At 30.7% G+C, this 8,544-nt stretch overlaps 1 long non-coding RNA gene across 2 annotated transcripts; it reads right to left on the reverse strand.

Annotated features, from left to right (window-relative positions):
* Nucleotides 1-524: 524 nt before the first annotated feature.
* LOC111921841 (uncharacterized) lies at nucleotides 525-2,595 on the reverse strand. Of its 2 annotated transcripts, none has more exons than XR_006189299.2 (3): nucleotides 2,062-2,595; nucleotides 1,308-1,409; nucleotides 525-1,095 (listed from the first exon to the last, which is right to left on the reverse strand). It is a non-coding gene; the product is annotated as an uncharacterized LOC111921841 (long non-coding RNA). The 2 variants fall into 2 exon arrangements; XR_002860301.3 differs by having other exon boundaries at nucleotides 525-1,056; nucleotides 2,062-2,577.
* Between the last annotated feature and the right edge of the window lie 5,949 nt (nucleotides 2,596-8,544).

Consider the following 8,544-nt stretch of genomic DNA (forward strand, 5'->3'; position numbering starts at 1 on the left):
AAAATTAGAAATAAAAGTAATAAGTTGTTGGTATTACACTATAGTTATATTAAAATTATTGGAGTTTAAATAGTTAGTTTTTATGTTAATAAAATTTAACTAAGTTATGATTCTAAAGACTAATATGACTCCATATTAGAATTTTTGTCATTAAATGTTTGGTTAGATTTGTCTTATTTATATAACTTCATATTAGAAAAAAAAAAAAAAAAAAAAAATTTAAGATTGTGTCTAAATCGATATCGACTGATATCAATTTACTTAAACTTTGTTTATATAAAACCTTAGAGGTTTGACTACCAACTAATAAAAAAAATCATATTATTTTAGTTAATTAAATTATTGAATATCATGTCTATCCTAAATTAAAAATTATTAAATAAATCAACGTTTGTGTTTTAGTATTGAAGGTTATGTAAACTCTATTAAGATTGAATACCAAATTATCAAAACGCATATCAATGTTTCATGGCCCGATCATACGAATATATATCTATACACATAAATTTATCCAAACATTAAGATTACAAAAAAGATACGTAAAACATTGATAAACAGCACGGATTAAAAAACATCTCATGCCTCCTTGTATTATTACAATTACAACAAATCAAAAAATAGTAATAAATATAATAGAGATGATTTTGTTACAATGGCCAGAAGTGCTTCTTATAATAAAAGAAATTCGCGATGCTTTACTTCACTTGAACCCTTTGCTAAAAGTGATAATTGTTAAAGATCTAATTGAAATTGTAGCTTCACGAAGGGTAAAATTGTAGTAAAACAAAGGGGAAATTGATGGATTAAGAGGCTCAGAATAAAAAACTAAAAATACAAACCAATCGACTCTATAACAATATTAATTTGTAACTGAAACCTTTAGTTTTACTTCATTTTTTCTAACCACGTGATCCATGTCTTTACAAAATCCTTTAGTTTTTCCCTTTATATAGCACCAAAGTGAGTCCAGATGATGGATACTTGATTTCCTCCTTGTCACCAATTGGTAGCAAACTACCAGCTTTTGAAACACTTCATTCTTTCAAGTATCTTTTCCTATTTACCATCAAAGACATTTAGAAGATCAACTTTCCCCTGTTTGGATTCAATATTTTGAATTTATGTCAAATATATATATATATATATATATATATATATATATATATATATATATATATATATATATATATATATATATATATATATATATATATATATATATATATAATTCAAATTATAAGGTATGAAGAATTTTATAGATAACCCATGTGGTAAAGGGGGAAGCACATTAAAATATTAAACTGCACCTTTTATTGTTGTAGGCTTCAAAATTCCAGGTCTAATATGGACCATAAAAGATTCATAAGTAAAAGATGTAGAAAGTGCATTTATCTAAAATTGAAATTTATCTGCAAAGAAAAAAACCATAAAATTAAATACATATGAACCATAACAGAACCATCATATTATTAATAAGACACTAACATATAGAAATCAATCTTTATATAGATTATCATTCAATGAACTCATAATCAATATCAAATTTCAATATAAGCCTAAACAAACGAACTGAAAAACAAACATTTGCTTCTAGTTTTCCATACCTAAACCTAAAGAATTAGACGAAATAGCATGTTAATAAATGTTTTCTCCAATAATATGACTTTAAGGTAGAAATCCTTCATGTATTCAGGTTTCCACTTTCTAGGTCGTAAGATTTCAGACTTGAGTTTTTCTAAAGAAAATATTTTTATTCAAAAGTAATATACCTACAATCGGATCTGGAGAAGAAATCCATCAATGAACATAAAATCAGACTTGCATCCATTCATCACCAAAATCAAAATCGTATCGTTGTTAATTGATGGAAACGTCACCAAAAGAAGTAGAAAAAATCGAACTTGTAAATGGTGGTGGGATCGAAAGCAGCAAACAAAACCCTAACAAAATTATTTTATCTTCAAAAAAGCCCAATAAGATAGATATGTAGATATGCATTCCTATGTGGATATATTAAGAAACCTAACAACAAAAAACCCAAAATAAAGTTTTCTCACGTACTTCTTACGATCCAGTTACCGACATCACCAAAACATCCCATGGACTTCACAGGAACATGTTTGATTGTGGTGAGGCTAGGGTTTCCTGAGATTTTGAGTGACAAACATACAAAACTTTAGAGCATAATATAAGAGAATAGAGAGGTTCGAGATTCTTGCCTGGAAATTCATAAATAAGGTGCTTGGCGGTGAATCGATGCAGATGGTATAGGGATCTAGATCAATATTCATGAAATCGACATGGTGGAGAGAGAAGCAATGGTGTTTAGAAAATGAAGCATCTCCATTTGTTCCTCTGCTTGTGTACCTCTCCATTCCATCGTTTTTTATTCCAAGGTTTAGTCTAGGGTTATAGGAGAGAAAACATGAGAGAACCGAATCAAAATTACCATTATGAGGGAGTGTATGGGAAATTGGAAATGCTAGATCTTTAAGTGTATATAGAGAATTTGGGATATAAGTTTCAATTTTAGTTTTAAAATTTAAAGTGTTGACATTGATTAGTTATGCATATAATTAGGACGACGAATTCAAAATTTGCTAAGCAACAGGTGTAGGTACTCGTTATACACGGAAAAAGATAAAAATCTTTAAACTGCACCTTTTATTTGTGTTTGTTTTCACTTTATTCAAGTTTAGGCATAAATTACAGATGCGGTCACAGAAAAGTAATATGACTGTAGTTTATAACATAAAATTTTAAACTTTATACTACACTCTTGTTAATGGTAAAAAATCAGAAACATGATATTGTAGTTTATAACATGAAAATTTAAAGTGTATAGTTTACTGCTGTTAATGGTAAAAATCAATATACTTTCATTTTTATGTATAATACAAAATCTTACCTTTAGATCTTAAAATAAAATTGCATGCATTGATTAGTATTTAAAAGCTTATACATTTAAAATTCGAAGAATGTGATGAAGCCTTGAATAGAAATGTTTAGCATAATTTAGGTTTAAACACACAGGCATATAAAAGATTAAAAGGCTTTAACAGAGGGCATACTCTGATTTTACGAATCAAAGTGATGAAAATGTTGATATTTTTTTTCTTCAATTTCTACAGAGGATTTGTGACAGAACGGACGTGTGAATGCAATACTACAAAGGTTAGAAATATTTATCAATGTTGTCAAAATCAAGATCTTATTTAAAAATGTTTTATGTTTTGCAAAATCGGGATTGTATGATGGCATTGGGATCATAAGATCCTACCAAAATGAGCTTATATTCAAATTTGCTCGCAATAGAGTGTAATAACTTTAATTTCTTAAGCATTGTCAAAATTTTTGTTGATATAAACCGTAAACATTAAGAATAAAACATCTTAATTAGAAATAAATTCATTTTAATCATGTTCAAGTCAGTGGCGGAGCCAGGATCAAAGTAAAGAGATATCCCAATTTTTTTTAGGGTAACCCAATTTTTTCCCTGGGTGCTTGGGTTTCCCCAGTTCGGTTTCGGTTTTAAACCCAAATCTTAATCGAATCCTTAGTTAACCTCAAGTCTTGTTATATAAACATGAAGTTGAAGTATATTTTGATACTTGAATCGATGTGGGACTCAAAGTAGATATCAAATAAAGCATGAGGATAATAGGTTTATATAATAGAAAAAAATAGCTGAGTTTACATGTGTTTGGCGATGTGGGATAGAATAGCTGGGAAAATAAAACAAAAGTAAACAAAGAATATGTAAGAAGCGAGAATTGATTTTGAGACCTTTACTTCAATAAGTCAACGTCTTAACCAGCAGACCAACTGTTTGTTTGTGTTTATAAGTGGAGGGATGCATATATACACTATACCGATTTTTTTTTAAGGATACGTAAACAAAAATTACACTACCGAAAAAATTTTGAGGGGTATCCCGGGCTACCCCGGGATCCCCTTGGATCCGCCCCTGGTTCAAGTAAGACATAAGATATTATCAATAGATAGGAATGAATGTTCGATATCGGAGATTGAATCCATCTGTTTTTTCTCTCTCCACTTTTCTTCTCCTCTAACGCGGGTCGGCCGGCGGTTGCCATGGGAGGAAGAAAGCTAAGAGAAGATGTTCTTCTCTTAGGTCCTTTTTTCCGGTGTAGGAAAGCGCTCTCTTTTTTTTCATCCCTTCTGCTTTTCTTTTCAGATTTTTTATTGAATGCATGGCGTAGCTAGTAGTGGTGAGCATAAGCGGGTACCCGCCATATTTGACTGGAACCGGAATTGAAACCGGAACCGGAAGTTCCTACAAAGTTTGAACCGTAACCGGAACCGGTGATACCGATTTCTAAAATATTGGAACCGGAACCGGAACCAACGTGTAGCGGTTCCAAAACCGGGTACCCAGTTCGTTAGTTTTTTAGACTTTTAATATCTTAAAAAACCTATATATTTTGCATACTTACAAAAAAATAATTATCAATAAAATCAAACTAGTCATTCATTAAGCATCAAGAAGTAAATGATAACTGTAGCATAACTCTAAAAAGGTTGTGTGACCCATTTAGATAGAAAATTAATCATGCAGACGTACTAACATTTTTTGTGTGCAGACATTAATTTGATGTTAAATTTGAAACTAATTAATTTACATCACAGTACTAACTACACAATAATAAAATCAAACGACACAATAAGTCTTTCATAACTGTGTAAGTCGTTTAAATTACTATATATATATATATATATATATATATATATATATATATATATATATATATATATATATATATATATATATATATATATATGCCGACGGTTACCCTGCAGTTAGCGGTTCCAAAAAACTAATAGTCGGAACCGGAACTGCATAAGACGGTTCCAAAACTTTGGGAACCGGAACCGGAACCGGCGGTTCCATGGCAGTTCCGATTCCTACAACGGGTACCATGTCTGATGTTCACCCCTAGTAGCTAGGACCCTTAGAGATTATTATGAGTGTGCTCTGCCAAACTCAAGAAGAATTGATAAAATGATATGCTCTAGAAGATTTCTTACAACTTGTAACGCTCGATTTTAAGTTGAATAGATGAATTTTTGTTAATCGACTATAAAATAAAACTAGAGAGGTAGGATCGGTATAATAGTGTGATCAATATCGTTTTTCACTTGTAAGATTTTAAAATCATAAGATTATAAGATCAAAATGAAGATTTTCAAAACCTTGAATTGTTTATAATATGAAATAGCATGATACTGAGCAAGAAAATCGTTTCAAATCTCACTGAAAATAAAAGATATTATCTTTCAAATTTTATTCAAAATAGGATATATATACTATTTTTTCATGAAGATCCTCATTTAAAGGGATTGTTATTAAAAGATGTTGGAGATTTAGATAATAATGGTTACCGATTTTCAAGCAATTAAAAGGTAATCATAATATATTTTCTTAAATTTTGATAACTTTTTAAAAGTATAAATTAATAAAATGCATACCATTTCATGTACACAGTATTACGTTTTCTTTATTTTTTATTACCACTTTACCAGTTTCGTCGGCTCAAAAAATAGCTTATAAATTGTACAAAAAGTAGATCTTTTTAAACAGACCATTAAGCATTTATTGTTAGAGATGGCAAAAAGCCTCATACTCAATGGGGAGCCCGAAACCCGCACCCGTTTTGACTGGGAATCCCCAGGTTGACCGGGGATGGGGATACCCTTAATCCCTGACTCTGGACCCGCCCCCGACATATATTAATATATAAAAATAATACAGAAAGTATATTTATAGTATAGTTTATAATACATAAAATTTGATCTAAGTAACCTAACTCATTAGTAATTACTTGGTTGAAATTATATTTTTTGCTTTTTCTTTTATCTAACTTAAACTCGTGTATATATATTTTTTTCTCTTTGGTTGATCTATTTTACCTTAAATATCAATCTGATAATTTTTTTCTAGTTGATTTTTCATGTATGTATTTTAATTTGGTAGAAAATTTATTTATATTTTTTATGCAATTTATGGGTACATATATATTTTATAAAATCTTCAAACTTATGCTGTAAAATTGAAATATAGAGTTTTTTCTTACGTAAAAGTTTACATGTTAAAAGAGATAAAGAAATCCCTGTTTCCCCATTGGGGATCCCCAGTCCCCGTTGGAGGTGGGGATGGGGGTTTATTTATATTCCCCGATAGGGATGGGGATTGGGGTCCCCTGTGTTCCCCGCCCCCGTTGCCATCTCTATTTATTGTTAATTTTATCATAAAGAAACTATATATATTAAAAGGGATTTGGAGTAATAAACCTAATATTCTTTAAACTGTTGTATTTTATTTATAATTTGATTGTTAAAATAAAGCATTATTTAAATTTAAATTGGCTAATACATAAGTAAATATATCAAAATTGCTAACTCTAAATAGTGTTTATTATATTATGCTAATTTATCGATGAAATTTTTTATTAACACATGTTTTGAAATCAAAACGTAATAATTAATACTAATTTTAAAATAGGATTAAATCTTTTACAAAAATTATCAGTCATTCCGAACAATTATAGAATTCTGTTGATTTTTATTTGACTTTTAGAATTGTTACCCCATAAATTTTGTATATAGGAAAAAAAAACAGTTGGATTGTCGTTTGCACCGAACTGAGAACTAATGTCTGAATGGTAATCTCTTAATATAGTGAAATATAAAATGGTGGTGTCAAAATAAAGCATGGATTGCGCATATATTTTAAACCTAAATCTAACCTAATAAATGAAAATCAATTTTGCCAAATGTCATGCTCTCATTAAATTTGACACATGTCATTTTTTAAGAGTTTTTGAATTATTTCTTTTTCCACTTGTCATTTACTTAAATTTTTTATTTTTTTTTTAATTTAAAATCCACATTTTAATGAGATTTATATATGTAAAGTAGATCATTCTATTAAATTTCATAATAAATGCTCTACAACCTTTATTATTTACTTTATTTATTATATTCTTTGTATTTATGTAAAATTATTACTTTAAAAAATATGTAATGTTTATAATTTTATATTAATTTTTTTTATAAATCCGTGTAATACACGGGTCTTACACCTAGTTTTTTTAAGATATAGAAAGAATGGAAGCGTATGTTAGGAATATCATTAGACTAAACTGCACAAATGGTCCTTGTGGTTTGCTTAAAATTGTCACTTTGGTTCAAAAATGTTTGGACTAGCACCAAAGGTCCAAAGTTTTCATTTTGTTGCTTGTTTGGTCCAATTTATTTTGATTTTTTTCAAAATGACAGATTTGCCCCTGTTAATATGACTTTTTCTTTTTCTTATTTGTTTTTCTGATATTTAGATTTTAAAAAATAAAAAATAAAAATAAAAACCAATCTCTTTCTCTCTCTCTCTCTCATTTGTTTTTTTGCTTGACTGCCAACAACTACGAAGCAGTCGACGGTGAAGTTCTGCAAACACCCCCAAAGCAGCACCTCCGCCAAACACCACCTGTAACCTCCACCTTTATTCTTATCACATCAACTTCATCTCCTTATTACCCCTACCGGGACACACATGAGTTTTCGAACACCTTTACCGTCGAGCCTTCAACAATCATTTGTATATCTAGAAACCCTAACCCCGTCCTTCGTAGCCGCCTCCCTTCGTCGCAGATCTGGAACATCGCTATCATCAGTGAGATCTCCAGCAACGACAGTGACGACGACGTTAGACAAAGTCAAAAAAGCTGTGGTCGTTTGGGATGAAGGTTTCAGATATGAACAACCACCGGACCCGTCCTTCTCCGATTTGATCTGTTGCAGCTTGGTTGTATGAAGACGAAGGGCGACATCATATTTTACTAGGTTGTTCTCCATAGCGGCCGTCACCGGTGTCCTCACCGGCGTCAACGAATTTCTTTACGCCTGCGGCGTTTCTCACCTCCTTGTCTCCACTACTTCCCTCGTCATCACCTCCTAGAGGTGTGTTTGCAGATCTACGGCGCATCAGAAAGGTGGGTTTACAGGATTTATGGATTTGGAAGAAAAGGAAAGAAGGGTTGGAAGATCTGGAAGAGAGGGAGAGAAGGGCGGCGATTTGAGAACATGATCCTATTTCACCGGAGCTAAGGTTTTCGGTGGTAGCTTCCGTTGGGAGAAGATGAAGATTTATTTTTCAAATTACAAATTTAAGTTTTCAGATTTTCAAAGATGAAAAGAAAAGTGTTGGGAAGGTTAGAGAGAGAGAGAGACTTAATTGTATTTTATTAATTAAAATGTAATAGAGGAAATAAAAAGAAAATAAAAAAACAAATAACAAGGGCAAAAATGTCATTTTAACTTCTTTTATTTTTAAAACGGACCAAACTCGCAACAAAATGAAAAGTTTGGACCTCTGGTGCTAGTCCAAACCTTTTTGGACTAAAGTGGCAATTTTGAGCTAACCACAGGGACCATTTGTGCAGTTTTGTCATATCATTATATCACTTTGATGAAATACTAGAAATTCATTGTAAATATGAAATTCAAGATTTATTAAATAAAAAACTC

The sequence above is a fragment of the Lactuca sativa genome, chromosome 3, assembly GCF_002870075.4.
Source record: "Lactuca sativa cultivar Salinas chromosome 3, Lsat_Salinas_v11, whole genome shotgun sequence".
Classification (NCBI taxonomy): domain Eukaryota; kingdom Viridiplantae; phylum Streptophyta; class Magnoliopsida; order Asterales; family Asteraceae; genus Lactuca; species Lactuca sativa.